The sequence below is a fragment of the Anastrepha ludens genome, chromosome 6 (assembly GCF_028408465.1).
Source record: "Anastrepha ludens isolate Willacy chromosome 6, idAnaLude1.1, whole genome shotgun sequence".
NCBI lineage: Eukaryota > Metazoa > Arthropoda > Insecta > Diptera > Tephritidae > Anastrepha > Anastrepha ludens.
Window position 1 is genome coordinate 71,401,803 of NC_071502.1, and position 20,827 is coordinate 71,422,629.

A 20,827-nucleotide genomic window follows, 5' to 3' on the forward strand; every position below is an offset into this window, starting at 1 on the left:
TCTAAAACTGGAGGATATTTACAGATTTGCCAAAGAATCTGGAAAATTCTCACAGGACTAACTATCTCTGTCTCTATTCTTTCCTCTCTCTTTCTCTGATACTTTTCTCCTTCCCTCCTTGACTATCTACCCCCTTTCCAGAGCTTTAAATACAATGGGTTCTTTAACCTGAGTGTTTTAGGAGCCACTAAATCTCCTGGTGCTCCTTGGCTCGACCTTTTCAATTTCAAATTCATTAAATACAATTGCGTAAATGCACCGATTGGAAGAATACAGATTCTTGCATATATCGCGGTGTCGCTACTCGGTTGTCATTGAATTTGATATGTTTGCGTTGTCATCGCCTAATTTCTCATTTTCGGTTTGCATAAGTAGTCTACTACGAAAGCCTGTCTCAGTTATCTTCCGTAGTTTCTCTGAGATGACATTATAGCAAGATAACTCTAAAAATTCCCCTCCAGACTGCGTTATCTTGTGTTCTATCGTTCTTGTAAGCGTTTTTGGATTTGGTTCTTTGACCTCTCTGTATCGAAACGCACCAGCAATGATCTGTGACTGTCAAAACACTCAGCGAAATGATATGGTATCACACACATAGCTCTAAATAATAAATAAATAAATTATCTAATAATTCAGATATTTCCTGCAGGGTAGAAGCTCATGCCATAGCATGCTAAATTAATGCTAGAACTGGGCACTATGACCAAATCACAATAACGCATGCATAGCTTTTACGCGTATAAGCTCGGAAAAATAGTGCAGTGTTGTTCAACATTTGAATAACATACGAGGGGTGTCTTTTATATGTCGGAATTTGGCAACCCTGGTGTTGCAATCTGGCAACTGACAGCTGTATCGCAAAGTTTGACATTTTTTGGCTTATACGAACTCAGAACGTTTTGAAATACCAGCACTATTTGTGTTGTTTACAGTAACATAAAAGTTTCATCTCGGTCCAAAAATGGAATTAAATCGTGAACATTTTCGTGCGATTATTTTTTACAACTTTCGACGTGGATTAACTCAGCAACATTGCATGGATGAACTTAATTCATTTTTTGGCGATGAAGCTCCATCAAGGACAGTGTTTATCGATGGTATGGTGAATTCAATCGTGGTCGTAGTTAACTCAAAGACGAATTTCGTGAAGGTCGTCCAAAATCAGTTGTTGTTCCGAAAACCATTGATGCTGTGCGCGAACTGATATTGCAAGATCGTCATGTGACCTATTGTGAGATTGAGACAATCTTAGGCATTAGTGGGACCAGCATACATTCAATATTGCATAAACATTTGACTGTCAAAAAAATTTGTTCGGGTTGGATCCCACACAATTTGTCAATCGCTCAAAAAAAGGCTCGTGTCGATTGGTCGAAGGAAATGCTCAAAAAATACGATCGCGGGGCTTCGAAACACGTCTTTGATATCGTGACAGGTGATGAATCATGGATTTACGCGTATGAGCCCGAAAGCAAACAGTAGTCGACTGTATGGGTGTTTCAAGATGAGCCAAATCCAACAAAAGTTGTTCGCGCACGAAGCACTTCCAAGCAAATGGTCGCCTGTTTTTTCGGAAAAACTGGGCATGTCGCAACCGTACCACTAAAACAACGTGGAACAGTAAATTCTGAGTGGTACACAACCATTTGTTTGCCAGTTGTCTTCCAAGAAATTAGGAAAACCAATCGCCAAAGACGGATCACTCTTCACCAGGACAATGCGAGCTCTCACACATCGGCTCAAACAACTGCATTTTTGAGCACCCAAAACATCGAATTAATGGGTCATCCGCCGTATAGTCCTAACTTGGCACCGAATGACTTCTTTTTATTCCCGTACGTAAAAAACAAACTGAGAGGTCAACGTTTTTCGACACCTGAAGAAGCGGTTGCGGCATTCAGAATGCATGTTTTGGAGGTACCTCATTCAGAGTGGCAAAGTGCTTCGACAATTGGTTCAAACGTATGCAAAAGTGTATAGATCTTCATGGAGAATATTTTGAAAAACAATGAAGTGATTGTCGATGATTAAAATTTGTTTTTGTTCTCTAATCCCGACATATAAAAGGCACCCCTCGTATACGCTTTCAACGAAAAAAAAAAAAACTGTAAAACTAGCTCAGCGGCCTACCAACCAACGCAGAATAGGTAGCTCAGACAATGTCAACCGAGCCGAAAGGATCTACACGTAGAGCCTTACAAAAACTCAGAGCGAAGCAGCATTGCGACGATTGTTTATTCTTATTGTTTTATTGGTGCGGCAGTCGTTGTTTGCTGGTTTTGTTCTTTCTACAGTTGCTTGCTAGTTTGCAGTGCACAAACGACAAGTGCAAGGATTCACCGCCACGAGTATAATAGCCATTATGATTGTAGTACGAATGAGTTATTCAAGAGGTTTACTGCGACTCATACAAATACTTGTACGCTGTGCTTTCAAAAGAAGGGCCCGGAAAATAGACGAGGGCTTTAGATGAGTGTAGGTGTGATGGTGAAATTGTATTATATTATACTTATGGCATGTAATTTGAAAAGAAAGCATTGAACGGGCTGTTAGGCTGAGCCGGTATGGAGGGGGGAATTCATGACGTGTTGTTTTGTATTGTAAAGGTAAAGCGAGCAGCCAACGGCAAAGTGGCCTATGTTTCTTTGCAATGTTTAGTGGTTTTTAGGTCAATTTCAGAAATTGAAATGCTGTTAAAATGTATCACTTGAAAAGCATGTGGAAGTTTGAACTCGAAGCATTGTTATGCAGCAGAGTTTGGGCTGTGTAGTGTTATCTTACTGATGGTACCGAAAACATACATATTAAAACTGTTAGTATAAATAGGTTTAAGCCGTTTACAATGTCAGATAATTTGCAATGCTAAGATTTTCCACAGAAACATTCTTTGAAGTTGGAATTGGCTACTGAAAGTGGATTTTACTTTATTAGAGTTTTCATAATTTATAATCCAACTGTTGTGCCGGTACGTTGGAAAAATTAAACAAACAAAAATTGGTTTTTGTAGCGAAGGTTACATAAAATATAATAAGGCAACTTCAAAATGATGTTTGATTTTTTCACTGTAGATTACGGCAAGCAAGTGCAAGAGCAGATTTTTGACAGCAAAAATTCTTCTGAATGTACGAGTACTGGTACTACTCCCATAAGATTTTCTGTACTGCCAGTAGTGGCACGCATGACAGAGAACAATAGGTATGTCTCCGATTCGTTGGATAAGTTGGGTAGCGTCGTTGCCTTATAAAAAAAGTTCGCAACACTCGCGAGTAAGAATAACTTAATTTGAATATATTTGCATGGTGGTGGAAAAAATGTACTTTAGAAAGTTAGAAAAGGGTGAAAAGGCCTCAAGAGCAGGTTTTAGTCTAGGCTACTCTTGCGGTGGAATACTTGAAAAATTGTATTTAAAGTCTGACTCGGTTCATATTTAAAACATTATTAGGTCCAAATTGCCCCTGACAAGATATTTGGAAAATCGTTCTACTAGTATTATAAATGTGAAAGTTTCTATGTTTGTGGATTTGTGAGTTAGCGTGTTTTAATTCTTCAAATTCTAATTATATTAATAGATTTCTCATTAAAATTCAGACTAAAATTAAATCATACAATTTGTTTTAGTTATCAGTAAAACGACGATGAGCCATAGTGAAGTATCTTAGGTCGTAGTATTATCAGCTGGCTCTCGACTCTCGTGCACTATTTAGTATGGCATATCGATCATTTGAAGTAAAAATAACGCTACCAATGCATTTTGCATTTTTCCTTTAATATAAGTTTACAAAAAAATTAAAAATTCGAGTTGTAGTATTTGAAATAATTCTTGTGTAAAATGCTTCTCTTAATCCGAATATAAAGTTATACCACCTTGATCAAAAAGTTCTCAGAACAACCACCAGGCGGCGCTTTAAGTGAATTGGATTGAGTTATGTTTTTTTTTGTGGTGAGTACATCGGGGATGACGAACGTAGTGACAAGAAACTGATAAAAACATCAATAAAAACAGCAATAAAATGAAAGAAAAGTTCATCAATAACCGCAAATTAACCTTCAGCTGACAGAGGACTTGAACATTGCTTATGGATCCGTGCAGGACTTTGCAGTTAATGTTTTGGGTTTGCCCCACGTTGCTACAAAGTTGGTCGCAAAAGACCTGAATTTCATGCAAAAAAGGGATCTCGTTGATATCGCCAAATGATTTTCAAGACTGAATCCGATTCAAAATTCATCAAACACATAATTACTGGAGATGTTGCGAGGATTTACTATACAAATATGAGTACGATACGCAATCGAGTGTGTGGACAGCTACGAATGGACCAAGATCGAGAAAACCACGTTATTTTCCGTCACGGCTTTTATAGATTACAAGAACTATTACTTGGGCGGCAAAAAAGAAAATATTTGTGTGAAAACAACTGTGGATTTTGCACTATGATAACGCACAGTACCGTCATTATACGTGAACTTTTGACCAACAGTAATCGAATTCCTATACCTTGCGATTTTTTCTGTTTGATCGAGTCAAGGAACCAATACGGGAAACTCATTTTAATAGGTAGTAAAGGAAGTAAATGAAAATCTGATGGCTATACCGAAGATAGATTAGATTAGATTTGTGGGGGGGTTGGACAAGTCCAAGCGCTCAGTCAGGAGATCAATGTACTACTAATACCGAAGATTGAGTTCCAGATATGTTTCGAGAGCTGGCATAAGTGCGGTGCTGGAGATGGGGAGTACTTTGAAGGTGTACTTTTTAATGCAGAGGAATTAACTTGAAGTTTGAATTTTCAGAATATATTTCGGGAGCATTTTGATCAAGGAAATTGTATTATCATCGCAAAATATTTACCTATCCTAAGCGTTTGTTATTAAACGAAGTTTTTTGTCGTTAGCCCTAATGTAAGTACTTTTGCACTGCACTCTATAAATATAATAAAAAGGTCAAATGGATGCTTCTAGTAATGGGCGAAGGCAAAATGTTTTTTCTGCGATGATCAAGTAAAAAGTGTCTTGCTTTCTTCGTTCTCTCTGCGATTGCCGTATTTATGAAAAATGTAAGTACTAATTCGTATGGAGAGAAGAACTGGAGTTGAGTTGAAGCAACAACTTTAGTTTTTTTTTTTGTTTTTGGCTTAATAGTCAATTTTTGTTTAGAAAATTGCAAATTGTTTTCATCTTAGGCGAATATTACAACTTGCCCCCTATGTAATGTTTTCAGTTGATTGTGTCTATATACTCGTAGTTCAAATAGTACCCTCTTCCCCCACATTTTCACTCCTGCAGATTCCAAAATTATGTTCTTCACTCTAAACCTCCTGTCAAGCTCATGCATTGCTGTGTAATAGAATATTGCGGCATAAATACGAATACTTAAACTCAAAATGTCACAACCAATAACAACCAAGGAAAACAAATACTTATACACTTCGCTCTTTCAAAGTAAACAGAAGTGCCGAAGCATCAACGCGGCTCGCTTCTACACATGCACATTCATACACATATATTTAGAGTATTTGGCGCGTTCGTCTCTTGGCAGCCACAAATAAATAAACAACTGTAACGAATATAAGCGCATGTGTAGGTAAAACGAAAAATTATTTTTTCTGTTACTTTGTTTATTTTGTATGCATTTAATGTCGCACAAAGTCACTGCTCTCACATTTCACTATTCTGCACTTTTCCCCGCTATACGGCCTTTTAATGTCGTGATTGTACTTCACTATTGCACAGAGCAACAATTTCGCTACCAAACGACCTCAGGCTTGCAAGTCTTGCTTACATATACACATACAAACTCTCATATAATGTGATTCCAGCGAATTTGGCCAACGTAGCATGAATGAAAATATGTATGGGGGCACCAAAAAAGGGGTATTAAATTTCTCAACTGTGATTAAAAGCCCTACAGCCACTGTAAACAACAGCAATCACTTAAATATCCGTAGAGTGCACACAGAGTGTGAAATATGAAAATTGTGTAGTGACTTTGAAGAACTTTGGAGATTATCGTAGGCACATTGGAGTGAGATAATCGAAATGAAAGCGTTGGAAGAATAGATGCCCATGAAAAGTCGTTTTACATATTTTCTAAATTATGCATATTTTGAAAAGACGCAAACCGCATTCATCTAATGGTAGTCCTGAACTACTCATAAAATATTTTTAAACAATTTTTCCCCTTCCATCGAAAGGCAAAGCTATTTCTTTTGCTTACTTGAAATTAGCCTCCGATGCTAGCGCTGCACTACTTTCAGTTTGTATAATAATTTTATTGTTATGTAAACCTTTATAAAATAAAATAAAATAAATAATATGTGGCATTAACTACAGTCAGATTTGCTACGAACATTATTTAATTTAAACAAATTGCTTGTTAGTAATAAAACTAAACTTTCATTTGTATTTTAGCCAAGGTACCTCCAAGCTGTGGTTCCATATTTTTCAATACATGACATAATTTCTACAGTTTAGAAATCGCAGAACTATTTGTAAAGGAGCAAAGGACGATTCATCGCGATGGAATCAAAATAGGCTTAATTGGGATATTGGTTATTCTGAATTTATAGGTCGGCTGAAAAGTACTGAAAGCGACATCTATTAAATCTAAATTTTTACGCCATTTCAATATTTCAACATCAACAAAGTTTATTTATCAATCCATTCTATCTTAATAATTTATTGGAATTTTAAATGTTAGTGTAATTTTATTAATATGGAAAATGGGAAAAACCGAATATCGTGCAGTGCTAAAATTCCTCGTTTTGGAAGACTTATCAGCTATTGAAAGCCATAAGAAATGGTGAAACTCATTGCCGTCTGTGCACCGATGGGTTTTATACTTTTATCAAATGCCGTCGTACATTTGGTGGGCGTCGAAAAAGTGCAACACCTTCAGAGTATTCAAGTTTGACTAAGAGTGGAATTTCTGATACAATATTCAACTCAGATGAATCAGTACAATTTACTTTACTTGAAGTATGAAAAAGTTGTTCGGAAAGTTAGTAAGACATTCGTTAGAAGCCCAACAAAAAGCTGTGGAATAATATTTTGGTGATTTTGTGGAAAATTATTACGGAGATGATATAGATGGACGCAACATGGAATGAAAAAAATAGTTTCATTTTCACACCCTTTTATTTGAATGTACCTGGTGGGGCATAGCAAAATCCCCACATTTTGCTCTAAAGCACTCAAAGGCGAATTTTTGCCTCAGTACTTGGTTTTCTTGGTGGAGGATGGTTCCATATGTAGAAGTCCATGAGATGGTAAAAGCCATTCACTTGGGAGTGGCCAGGACGATTCTTCTGCATATGGTTCAAGCAGCTCACAACTCCCGGGATTAGCCCAAGTATCCTCTGGGTAGCTTCCGAACACCCGTTCGCGAGTGAGCTTAAGTGAGAAGGCGAAACATTCCAGGATAGCTGGTTGTGCGCTGGGTTTGGGACCCGCCACTTAAAAACCTCCCTCAATGAAAACATACACAAAGCCTCGGATGAGAATTTCCAACACTAATGACGACCCCTCCAAAGGAACTAAGGACTATGATTTGAGGGCACCTGGAATGTCCGGTCCCTTAATGGGGAAGGTGCGTCTGCCTGGCTGGTTGATGTCCTCGTGAGAGTGGTGGCTGATATCACTGCCATCCAAGAGATGCGATGGACGGGGCAAGGCATGAAAACCATAGGACCTTGCGACGTCAACTACAGCTGCCATGTAAAGGAGCGCAAGTCCGGTATCGGATTTGTTGTGGGAGAGAAACTTCGTCGCCAAGTACTGTCGTTCACTGCGGTGGATGAGCGTCTCGCAACAATCGGCAGAAAAGCCCGTTTTTTCAACATATCGCTAATTTCCGCTCACGCCCCGACGGAAGAGAAGGACGATGCGACCAAAGATTCCTTCTACGAGAGCCTGGAACGTTCCTATGAGCGCTGCCCCTGCTACGACATAAAAATCGTGCTTAGCGACTTCAACACCAGGGTGGGCAAGGAAGGAATTTTTGGTCCCACAGTCGGAAAATTCAGCCTGCACAACGAAACATCTGGTAACGGACAGAGGCTGATCGACTTCGTCGGAGCCCGAAACATAGTAGTCTGCAGTACCATATTCCAGCGTAAGAAAATACACCAAGCAACGTGGCTGTCTCCTGATCGAAAAACGCGAAACCAGATCGATCATGTTGTGATAGATGGAAGACACGCTTCTAGTGTATTAGATGTATGTACGATCCGAGGACCCAACATCGACTTGCATCGAATTACCTTGTTGCAGCCAAACTACGCACACGACTCTGTGCTGCAAAAAACGTGCATCGACCTATGCAAAGAATGTTCAACATCGAAAAGCTGCAATCACAACAGACAGCCAGAAGATTCACCCCTCGACTCTCACTCCTGCTCTCAGAGAGCACTGCCCATCAAACCGGTATGCACGACCAACGGAGCAACATTTCTCGTTCTCTACGTACCGCCACCGAAGAAGAAATCGGATTTGGGCGAGTCCGAAAAAACAGTTGGTACGACGAGGAAAAGATGCTACCTATAGAGCCACGCTGCGATCCCTACAGAGAGCTAAGAAAGGAAGAGAGACGTATTATCCGACAGAAGAAGTGGAATTTAAGTGTGCTCTGCCCAATCCATAAGAAGGGCGATCCTGCAATCTGTGCCAATTATGGCGGGATTAGTCTTCTGTCGCTTTCGATCTGGAAAGTCTACCATCGACCAAATATTCACAATACGCCAAATCTTGAAAAAAAAAACCCACGAAAGGAGAATCGACACACACCATCTCTTTGTCAACTTCAAAGCTGTATTCGACAGTACGAAAAGGAGTTTCCTGTATGCCGCGATGTCTGAATTTGGTATCCCCGCAAAACTAATACGGCTATGCAAGATGACGTTGCTCAACACTAGTAGGGCCATCAGAATTGGGAAGGACCTCTCTGAGCCGTTTGATACCAAACGAGGTTTCAGACCGGGTGACTCGCTGTCGTGTGACTTCTTTAACCTGATGTTGTAGAGGATCGTACGAGCCGCAGAACTTAATCGCTCAGGCACAATTTTTTATAAGAGCGTACAATTGTTGGCGTATGCACAGGATATTGACATCACTTTGACTTTGCGTTGGAAAGATGAGGTAGAGACTACTTGGCTTCACTTGGTGTGTCCAATTGGCGCCGGTTAGCACGAGAAAGAAACGACTGGCGCGCTTTGTTAAACTCGGCCAAAATCGCGTAAGCGGTTATCGCGCCAATTAAGAAGAAGAAGACTTGGTTTTCTAGTCAAAATTTTCGGTGCGTGACTGCCATTCGGTAGTTGCAAAGTTCGAACACCGGCCATTAAAAAGCTTCTCAAAAAAATCTGCCGTTCTGCAATGGATAAGAATGTAGGTGTCTTCTTGTGTCCGGCCAAACTCCTAACCCCTTGATACTTATATATATATATACATAATAAATATACACTAACGCTTTCGTTTTCAGTAAAAAATATACTCATATAACCTTCATATGTAACCTTATTTATGTACTTTGCAATACAAATTATGTTTCATTAGAATATAATTCATTCTATAATAAAGACCATATCAATACAAGCTTCAATCTTTGTACAAGATTTATAAAAATTTGGCAAGTTTCAAAATTTTTAATCAGAATTAAAAAAAAAATTGTAGAGTTATGGTATTGCGAAAATGCGCAACATCGTCAAGGAAAAAAAGAATTTGCCATATTAAAAGTTAATGGCCTACAAAACTGCGTATCCATTTATTTTCTTTTAATTCTGATTCAAGTGTTTGAAACTTTGATGAAAATTTGTTAAATTTTTCTAATCTTTGTGTCAAACTTCACATATTAGTAGTTGGATGGTTTTTCGCCAGACAATGAGCTACATATATTTTTATAAAAAAATCGCAGTAAAGTTCTAAAAGTCTACTATGAATATTGTGGATCAGTGAAAGTTGATGGATTCGTAGAATCTTTGATATTTTCGGGCAACATAATCATCCTTCTAAGATCGCTATGAAGAATTAGGTCAATTAATTTGAGTCGACTTGTCCGGTATATAATGTGCCACGAGTGTTGAGCGGAGTCGTTCAAGTAAGAACATCGCCAAGTGGAGGAGTGACTGGACCATTTTTCCGAAATTTCGGCTGAAAATGCGGTTACGGTGAATTGAAGATATGTTAGCAACTAAATCTATTTATTTTTTATTGATGATGTGGATAACTCTGAAATGGAGTTACAACAAGACGGTGCCACACAGCCATTGAAAAACTTAATTTATTGCAAACCGATCGAGGACCATAAATTACGAAACACTACGGTTAATTGGACCCCCGGCTATGTGATTGAACACCAATGGACAATGTTTTGCAAGGCTATGTTAAATATAAAATATATGTATACGTAGAAAATCGAATCGATGTCAGCCCCAGAGCTCGAATTCCGTGAAGTGCTTAATGAGATAAACCTGAAATTTTGCCAAAAAGTGAATAATTTTTATCTTTTGTTTTAAAAAAGAAAGTTCTTGTTGAAACACTACCGTCTTTGCGAATAAACAGTTATTAAAAAGGCACGCAGAGAAAAACTGAGTGTGCACGCACGGGAGGACTACACAAACTATAGTTGCCACTTTGGCTTCAGAATATATTCCGCGTGTTCAGTAAACTATATTTTCACATTCCATTGACGTCAAGGAAGTTCTCAAACACGTGCAGCTAAGGCTATTCGTGCTTGCTCAGCGCTCGTTTCACTCCCAAATTGCCATTTGTTTCTTCCTCTTGTTTTTGTTGTTTTTCTTCAGCAATTAGAAGGGGGTGCGCTCATAATTGCCATTGAAATCAAATAAACACTCATACATACATGCAAATATACATATGAATGTGTCTATACGAAAATTAACAATTTTAAGAGGAAAAAGGAAAGAGAAAAAATGAAATGCAGAAGAAAAACACATGGCCGGATTCGTGGTGGGGAAGGACGCCTCAAGACCTTGAACTAGTTTGTTTAATGTTACTAATGGAATAAAGCCACACATATACTTATATCTACATATTCGCGTATTTATGCACTTGCAACTGTAAATATGCATGTATATGTGTAAGCATGCTTTGTGTGCTTGCTTCGAGTTGCTTGCACATCAATTTAATGGCAGTGACACATAAGCAACTGCCGAAGCATTGAACACTAACACCTACACCCATATTTCCTTCTGCAAAAGTCTGTACATATGTATGTGATATCAACTTAATGCCATCAATCTAACAGACACCTTTAGAATTAAGTTTGCGTAAACAGAGAATTGCGGCGGCATATAGCCACACGTGTGAGAGGCACACATTTGTGTGTACATGCATGTATGCATATAAGTTTGCTTTTGCTTTGCCCCACACGTTTGTACATGTGTATGCATTAGTGATTTTAATTTCACTTTGAGTATTTTCGCTTCATCACTCCTGCTGTTCCATAAGCTTCCAACTCTCATTCTTCCACACATAACTTCTCTAAGTGGTTAAGCTCTGTCGTATCGGCAGGAGAGTATCGTATATAAGGCGCTCCTCCACTATCATTATTTCTTTCTCGTTCGAACTACTAACATAAAAATATATAAACTAATTGTTTTAATGCCTGAGAGCGATTCCGCATATTTGTAGGGCTAGCAGCGTTTGATGAACAGTAATGATAACGGTGGCCACCTGTGTCTGCACAAAGTGTGATAAAATAATGACTCATGTGTGAGACATTTAGCAAAGTAATTTCAAAAAAAACTATATCGGCGATGGCGAATAATTTTCTTCACAATTCAGCAAAGCCTTCTTAAAAATGTAATTTTTTCCAATATTATCTCAAAAATGATAATAGTGCAAATGGAATAGTTTTCTGCAAACGTTGAATTAATATTCATTCAAAAAGATACGCAGAGCAAGTTTTGTAAATGGAAACTTGAAATTTTGTGTAGACACTTTTAGAATAAATATAATACGACTACAGGAAAGTCCAATATGGAGCATCTGTAAACAAACCGAACACCTTTCTGACGGACATATTCTTCATTTGGCTAAAAAAATTTTTTATGGGATCTATATCGAAAAAAATGGAAAGGCTTTTTTTATAATTTGAAAAATTAGTATTTTGAATTTAGTAATTTTTAGTTTGGTAGCTCAGTCTCAAAAATTCATTACTGCAGTTTTCACGAAGAGGAACTAACTTAAAAAAATACGTTTGATAAAAATGATTGACCATTTCCTATTGTTATAAACAAATTGAGTATTTAAATCAATTTCTAACAACCATCCCCACGTCGTTGAGAGTTTCTAGTAGAACCATCATACCCTTTCGCATATGCTTTTTAACAAAAAGAATTTTATGGAGACAATATTTTTAATTTTGAAAAAAAAAAAAAAAAAAAATTATGAGACTCCGAACTTTAAATGACGATTCTATACTTCTTATTGTTTTTTTAATTAATTAATATTATCAAAACCTCACAACATGCGAACTATGCAGACAGACATGGCCGAACTGGAACAGCGGTCGATCGAAGATCTTGCTAAGATTCAACAGAGAATCTATAAGATAAATGATAGGTGTTTTAACTGGTCATTGTTTAATAGGCAGCCACGCTAGAAGGTTAAGACTCCCTTACTTCGATTTCTGTAGAAGCTGTCTTAATACAGAAGAAGAGGAAACAGTCAGACACCTTTTATGTGAGTGTGAAAGCCTACCTATGAGAAGGTTGCGCACTCTCGATACAGCATTTCTAACCGATGTAGCGGGCATAGCCCATCTAAAACTAACGAAGCTCTGCTCGTTTATTAAAGCAACCGTATAGTTTGAAAAGGAACACGTAGAGTAAGGATAAGCTCCAGTGGTATCACAATGGACCTGCCGAAGGTCTAAGTGTGTCTTACGACAGCCACCCTACCTACCTACCTACGTTTATGTATATTATTATTGTTGAATGTGAACCACACCTAAACGACAACGACACCGTTTGACTTCTTTCTTTGGGGTTATTTGAAAAAAAGGTGTACGTCGATAAGCCAGCAACAATTCAAGAGCTAAAGGATGAGATAATGCGGCACATTAACGGCATAGAACCTCAATTCTAAAATTATTTATTGTATTTATTTTTGTTTGTTTTTAAAAACATTCAAGCTTTGCAAAAATCGGCATATCAAATATAGTCCCCCATACTTCCTTTATTATTAACATATGCACATATAAAGGGCATTTCAAAAATTACGCCTAGATTTCCGTAATGAATATTTCTTTTCTATGCCATTTTTGACGTTTGTACAAGTTAGAAGATCCCAAGTATGCTAAGCATATAGCCCCAAATGATATAATCAAATGGGGTTGAGGCTGGAGCAGACGGAACCATGCTTCAGCTGATATCAAACTTAGAAAATGTTCGCGACCCTAACTTTCCACAATTCTGTCTTCGTGTGCAGGAACAGAATCTTGGCCTATTTCCAAACATCTCCCTTGCAAGAGGTTTTACGTGCTCTATTAAAACGTTGTTTCGTATTATTCCGCAGTTATTTTGACGCCTTTATTAATAAAAAAATGAAGCTTTCCAGTTTTCCAAATTGCGCCCCATATCATCACTGAAAAAACATTTTGGAACTTTTTACACTTTTCTTTGCTATAGAAACGTCGGACATTGTAGCTGCATGCGTATGATTATTTTAAGGTTACTGTTAAGTCCACTTGTCGGCCAAAATAACTATCTAACAACTTTTTTCAATTATAACTTCAAACTTAAGCGAAAGTAATTATTTTTTGCGAGGTCCTGAACAAAATTTTTGATCGATTTTGTTGCTCAGTGTTATTAACAACTTTTATTGTGCGCTTTACTTGTATGATAAAATTATATTATTGTGTCACTGCTCTGTTCCTTTTTTTTGTCTCCGTCACAACAATGCGAGTGCAGTTGCACTTGCACGTTTCCGCCGTCGACGCGACACAACACAGTGAATAGCTCAGCGTGAGATTGCATGCGTCAGCAAAGGAATTGCTGAGGAAGGAAGAAGATATGATTGGAGGAGGGATGTGTGCACGTCAACTCGGATTTTTGTTGATTCCATTTAGTAAAGTTGGAAATGTGAAATCACGGATGCAGATACAAATACACATGCATACATATGTAAATAAATACTTGTGCATGCGTGTGGGTGTGGGAATATAAGCTGTAAATTATTTGCCAAAGTGTTTTATTGTCATAGTTAATTTTTTACAACGCCATTAGCACTTAAAGCTAGAACAAAGTTGCATGAATGCTTATAAATTTGAAGCATTTACCGACTATATGTGATGTCATTTATAATTGATTGGCAATACAGGATATAATATATATACAAAGATGCAGTAGAAGTAGATTCCTATACCTGTGACGCGCTTTCAAATACATGGGAATGAGACTTGATATATATTTTTCCTTCATAGAATCTTGAAAAGAAAAACCTTGATGTGAATACTTATTGATTGTTTCGGAATGAAATAATAGCTGGAAGTAAGAAGAGGACTGAAAAGTCAAATATTTGAGTCTGAAAACTATTCAACGTTTTAATATATTCGCTGAAGTATATAGTTCTGAAACCTTTCCGCTTTATTTCGACTACTGCTTTATTTTATACTAACTAATCTCTTATTCCGGAGTAGTGCAATACATGCTCACCTGCCGGTAAGATTCCACTATTTTAATGAATTTGTAGACATGTTCAACAACCATTACGAATCAGAGTGTGCCGAATTTCTGACGCTCATAACCGGATCAAAATCATTGAAATCATTGCTTTACTGTTGCATACCTGTTTTTTTGTCGCCTCCTCTGTTGTACCAACTCACCTCAACGCAAAACTGCGGAAAATCTTTTTGAGGCATAACTTCATTAATTATTTAACTTCTGAAAATTTCCGACAACTTCACCAAGGTGGCCCAAAACGCGTTATTCGTTGCTCCGTAGAAATCATAGTGATGCATGTAATGTGAGTTTCGTTGGTAACATCAATAGCAGTGTGGTATTCTTAAAGAACCAACTCCATTGCTAACTTATTGTTGATGCGAATTTAGTCTGACAGAGTTAGTTCTGGATTATCATTGAAAAAAGTTAAACATGGAAACTGGCGAATAAAAGAAACATTTTTTTTCTTATTACTTCAAATTTATTGCATCTTTTTCAAAGTACGCCCCTTTCGAAATAATACACATACGCCAATGAATAATCAAATTGTCAAAACATTTTCCAAACATGATTTTTAGAATCGACTTCAGTATACGCCTTTCTTTGCATTCAATCGAATGAAAACCGGTTGTCGTAAAGTAGTAATTTGAGTTTTGGAAAAATAAACAAATCTTCCGGGGTCATACCAGATGAATGGTTTTGAACATAGGACGACGCATGATCAGAAAACAAGTATTTTTTGCACCAATCTTTTTCGACAACTTTTCTCTTCCAAGTTGCTGTTTCGCAATATCTTTAAGCGTATTCTTAAATATTTAATATATGGTGTTTTTTCGATAGAATATACCAACATATACACGACGAAACATGGTGCTTCAAATATTACCCTGAAACTAAGCGTCAATCTGCAGAATGGAAGACGAAAGGGGAGCCAAAAGCAAAGAAATTGCGTTTTCAGAAGTCAAGAATCAAAACAATGTTGATCACTTTCTACGATTCCAAGGGTATTGTACACAAGGAATTTGTTGCAAAAGGGCAAACTATTAATGGAGAATACTATTTACAAGTTTTACATCGTTTGTGGTCAAGAATTGTTCGTGTATGACCTTTATATCCAGAGGGGAGACAGCTGTTTTTATTGCATGATAATGCACCACCTCATAAACCCAAAAACGTTCGTGAATTTTTGATGCAAAAACATATTTGTGTCATCGACCAGCCTCCGTATTCTCCTGATCTATCACCATGCGTCGTGTTCCCTAAATTGAAAACTGCCATGAAAGGTGCGTTTTATGATGATACTCCAGCCATTCAAGCAGCCGTGACACAGGTGTTAAAGAACATTCCCTTAGATGACATAAAAAAGTCCATGCAGAAATTGGTTGATTGTTCTGAACGTTGTATCGAGTTAAATGGAGACTATTTTGAATAAAAAATTACTTTCAAACACAGTGCGATACGTTTTTTATTCTACATACATCTGAAAGGTTATGTTATTTATTGAACATACTGTTTATATCGTCATCTGATTCATTCTTTAAACTCGGGGTTCAAAATAGAAAATGTACGGAGTTGGAAGTTTTGGAAGAAATTACACGATTTAAATTGCCGTTAAGGCGAATGCCTTTGGAGGAGTAGTTAATCAAGTTACAAGCTTGATTTTGTCATGCAGTTGTTTAAAGATAAAAGGTACATATTGCGAAATGGTAAAAAATTGTCTGGTGTTTTTAGAAATCTTGAAACTAAAAAACGCTGGCTTAGAGTAATGTTAAGAAGACCGCAAAGCCAGGAAAGGAATTGATTTCCATATCGGAAACTTATTTCCACTACTGTCACTAATATACGTGCAAGAAAACATTTAGTATAAGGATATGCAATGTATCCGCATAGACCAGTAAAATATATTTTAGAAAGTGAGGGTAAAGGGTGATATTTTAAGAGCTGTAGGAAAGTTTTTCAAAAAAACACACGTAAAATTCAGAAAAATGTATGAAATTTTTATTTAAATCGATAGTACAGTCCATATAATTTAATGTTTGAAGATTATTTTATGCAAATTGTGACCGCGACTGCGCTTCAAATGGTCCATCCGGTCGGCCGTTATCTCCCATATAAATGCGATAATGTTGTCATCCAATGCGTTAATTGAAGCAGGCTTGTCTGAATAGACATGAGCTTTAACATAGCCCCACAAAAAATAGCCTTAAGGGTTTATATCGCACGATCTGCGTGGCCAATTGACAGGTCCCGAACGTGAAATAAAATGTTAACCGAACTAGCTTCGCAACAAGTCCATTGTTACGCGTGCTGGGTAGCATGTGGCACCGTCTTGCTGAAACCACATGTCATGCAAGTCAAGCTCTTGCATTTTGGGCAAAAAAAAGTTGGATATCATATCGCGGTAGCGCTCACCATTCACAGTTACGTTACGATTCGCAGCATCTTTGAAGAAGTACGGTCCAATGATCCCTCCAGCCCATACACTGCACCAAACTGTGACCTTTTCTGGATACAATGGTAGATATTGCAATTCTTTTGGCTGATCTTCACTCCAAAATCGACAAATCTGCCTATTTACGTACCCATTGATCCAAAAATGAGCTTCGTCGTTGAACCCAATTTTTCAATAAAAAAGTGGATCTTTGGCCAACTTTCCAAGAGCCCATTCACCAAAAATTCTACGTTGCCGTAGGTCGTTCGGCTTCAATTCTTGCACCAGCTGTGTTTTCAAAGGCTTCACACCTAAATCGTTTCGCAAAATTTTCCACGTTGTTGAGTAACAGAACGGCAACGAATCGATAATTGATGGTCATCATTAACACTGACCGATACAGCTGCGATATTTTCTTCAGTTTTCTTTCAGTGGTTTGATGTCCAATAATGTAAATTTGGTTCTAAATTTAGTCACAATAGCTCGAATAGCCGCTTCAGTGGGTCGATTAAACTGACCATAAAATGGAAAAAGCGCGCGATAAACTTTCTTAACAGAACACGCATTTTTAAAATAAAATTCAATGATTTGCAAGCGTTGTTCGTTTGTAAGACGATTCATGGTTGGATTATAGACCAAACTGAAGATGTTTGACAGTGAAACAAAACACGAAACGTGCGTCAGCTGTTTAAACCAACTGTTTAAAAAGATAATAGCTAAAAAATCACCCGTTATTTCCGTCATTGTCTTCAACTCTTTTAAAAGTTTATTCATTTGTAGGTTTGATTATATGTAATAAGTAAGCCGAAAAAATGTATTATTTTGAGATTTATTCAATGGTGAAAATTGTGAATAGAGATTTTGACATTTAAAATGTTTTTAAAATTTTTTAAAATAAAATATTATTATTATAAAGGGGCTTAGCACTGCCACCCGCAAGATTTATTGAGCTGCCGTCATGGATTCCGAGCATTTCTCTGAGCACAACTTCCGCCCTAAAAATTTAGCATTGTAATTGTCCTATTTTATTGAGTTTTATTTTCTCCTCTGGTAAAACATGTTTACCAAAGTGTTCACTCTGCTTATGCATCAGTGCTTGACACGATGCCTGCAAATATTTGGCTGTTTCTTTTCCTCCTTACAGAAGGTCCGCTTGTGTATATTCCCAGGTTAGTAGGATAATAAATCAATCTAATATACCTTAATAGAATCCCTGAGAGGGTTCTAAGTTTATTCGTATTTAATTCCATACAACATTTAAATCGGTTTAGGTTAAGGTCCCATTTTGATTGCGATGAACCCAGCAGATCATCCCAGTATGATCTTCTTTGCCTTTGCTCAAATTCCTGAACAAAATTGGAGAGGTTATTCTTTCCTAGGCCATAAAACCAATCTGGGCCCTTTTCCTAGCTAATTTATCTGCCCCCAGCAATTTCTATGGTCCCTGGAACCCATAGGCTATGTACTGATTGATCAAGCCTAAGATATTAAGTTTATCAAGACATTGCAGAACCAGGTTAGGATAGCTATGTTACAACTCTTTCTGTTGTTATAATTCCGTTCTAGGTTAAAGCGAGCGCATCTTTCTACTGCATAGACTTCCACTTGAAATATGTTTGCCCTCTTGCCCAGTGTTTCCGAGTATCTTTTCCGTAGATCATAGGCACCAACCCAACCAGCTTCCTCGGTGATGGATCTATCCGTGTACTATGTTATAATGTTCTGGTTTATCTTGTAGGTTTTAAATAACCTTCCAAGCCATTTGATTGTCCAGTTCAGTCGCGAAGCAACAAATATGATCAATGGCAGCATCAAGTCTTATGGCATTAAGATCTCAGGAGGTTTGTTTAGCAAGAAAACATTTTTATATTTTTGTTATTGTAAAAATTTTAGGAAAAATTGTTTTGGCAATTTTAAAAACATCTCCCTCACCCTTCTGATTATATTTTTATTTCTTTTTCAATAGCTCAATGCTCAGCGATCCCTGCAACTTTTATAATAGGTTCCCCATAATTTTTCGAATTAGCCGAATTTTCTTATTACATTTTATCCCAACATATGTATAAAAATTGTAAACAGAGCATAACCTCTGTTCAAAATGTGCAACAGTGTTGAAAAAAGCGGCTTGAAGGTTTTCAATTTACTATGCCGCAGCATAAAAGAAGAGCTGCGGTCATTTCCACATACGTATTTCAAATTTGTTTTTTGGATTATGACCCTATTGATGTAAATGAGCGATGTGTCATACGAAATGCCAATTTTCAGCCCATGTGTCAGCATCTCTCCATCATCGAACTAATATAGTAAGCCTCTGCAACAGTTTTATCCCGTTGACAAACTCTTTCATGATGGACGAAAAAAATAAGTAATAAAATAAATAAATATAATAAAATGTTTGCTGAGTCGTTTGACCTTTTACAGCAGTGATTGGATGGATAAGTTGAGGAAATTATGTTCAGGAGAGTAGTTTGAAGTATCCAGTTAAATCTTCAGCTAATAAACTTGAATATTTTAGACACACATATTACTTATAAATGAGATCGGCTTGCTTACCTTAGCAACAGAAATTTCAAATTTGTTTCCTCGTTCGGCTGCTCTGCTTGACTTGGCTGTATTTCTTTCCTTCAGCAAACAAATCACATACAAAAAATCATTACACACTAAATTAAAATTTCATGAAACATACACTGCTTGAGATTTATGAACAAACATATGTTTGTGTGTGTATTTGTACACGCCGTGTACTCGTACTGTGCACCCCTTGGTTTGTCAGTTTGTTCGCATTGTCACATAAATCTGCAATTACAAGGTTTCAGTGTTTATTCGAGCTAGAGATTCTATTTTTTCTGATTTTATTGTACTATAGCTTCTTTTGCATTTTGTTGTTATAATTTTGTAGTTATGTGCAGCAATCGTATTCTGCAATACGCCACACCACCCTTGTTCTAAATTGCACAACTATCACTATGGGTTTAGCCACCTTGCTTGCCTGCTTCCCAGCCACCGCCTCTGCAACGCCACTGCTGTCGGTACTACTACTGCCACTACCGCCTTTGAGTCAATATTGAAATTATGAAATTTTTTGCCTTTTCATTTTACTAATATATTTATCCACATACATATGTACATACATAGATACATACAGACGAGTATTCGCCTATGTATTTTTTAACATCTTATTTTGTAATCATATGTGCACAATTACAACTCGAAAAATGCGAACGATATTTATTTTCTTTTGAAATCTCAATTCACGTCACTTCACTTGTTTCGAATGCGTCGAGCGGAATATTTTTAACAACAGAAATTTTTTGGCTTGCTATTTTTAGCTGTAGACGTGTTTTTTGCACGCTCGTCTAATCTGCTGCGAGGAGGTCTGCGAATGAATCAAATGAAGTACCAACGACCTCCGAACTGAACTGCTACACGGAAAACACTTACACCAGCTCGAAACTTTTCAATGTTCCATTTTTTTAAGCTCTTTGCAACTTATAGAACAATAAAAAAATGTTTACACGCCAGTCCAATAAGCTGGCTGGTTGGCTCCCAATGAAAAGTGCAGAAAATTTATTTGTATTTATTTTCTCTTTGTCTTTACGTTCAACACTTTAGGCAATAAAACCGTGCCAGATTACCCGTCCGTCGCAAACGCGAATCATTTCTGAATTATATTCAGAGTTCCGCATTTCGAATGGAAAGCATGCAGGAAGGCTGACAC

At 37.3% G+C, this 20,827-nt stretch overlaps 1 protein-coding gene across 7 annotated transcripts in view; it reads right to left on the reverse strand.

Annotated features, from left to right (window-relative positions):
* The window catches only part of LOC128868868 (MAGUK p55 subfamily member 7), a 44,858-nt gene extending 24,031 nt beyond the window's left edge, over positions 1 to 20,827 (reverse strand). For 2 of the 7 annotated variants that reach the window (XM_054111423.1, XM_054111424.1), the window contains exon 1: positions 19,663 to 20,827. The gene's annotated coding sequence lies outside the window, so the exon portion shown is untranslated. The remainder of the gene's footprint in view (positions 1 to 19,662) is intronic. The other 5 variants (XM_054111422.1, XM_054111421.1, XM_054111419.1 and 2 more) reach the window with 5 other exon arrangements.